The sequence below is a fragment of the Egretta garzetta genome, unplaced genomic scaffold (genome assembly GCF_000687185.1).
Source record: "Egretta garzetta isolate BGI_Z169 unplaced genomic scaffold, ASM68718v1 scaffold27, whole genome shotgun sequence".
NCBI classification, from domain to species: Eukaryota; Metazoa; Chordata; class Aves; order Pelecaniformes; family Ardeidae; genus Egretta; species Egretta garzetta.
The window spans coordinates 3,292,895-3,293,459 of record NW_009260400.1 but is presented as its reverse complement, the minus strand read 5'-3'; positions in this window follow the sequence as shown (position 1 = coordinate 3,293,459).

Below are 565 nucleotides of genomic sequence, written 5' to 3'. Positions count from 1 at the left end.
GGCCCGCCGCGGCTTGCTCCCTCCCGCCACGCTGGTTTGGCGGCTCCGGCTCTTCCTCTGGCGCTGTTCCTGCCTCACTGGCGCCGGATCCGGGCTTTAACCCTCGCTGGAGCTGCCAGGGGTGCAGCTGGCTCCCCCCTGCCACAGCACCAGGAATGGTCTTGGAGGCCCATGGATGATGTCATCCAGATGACCTCATGCGGATGACATCATCCAGATGACAGGTAGACGTTGTTGCCTCCAGCGCGCTGGTGGAGGTGCCCCGGGCCAGGCTGGTGCCTGCTGCAGTGCCAAGCTGGGACAGGGTGCCAATAGGTGGGCAGTGGGCTGTGGCCCTTGCTGGGGACCTCGCTGGGGCTGGGGACTTGGCTGGGGCCATCGCTTGGCTCCTTGGTGGGATCATCACCAGGGACCTTGCTGGGCTCATCGTTAGATACCTGGCTGGGGACATCAACAGAGTCCTTGCCAGGGATCTCATCGCTCAGTGTGCTGCCCCCAAACCCGGGGGCCGTGTCCCCCCTCCTCTCTGGGCCCCTCCAGCCACCTCTTGCAGCCCAGGACCCCC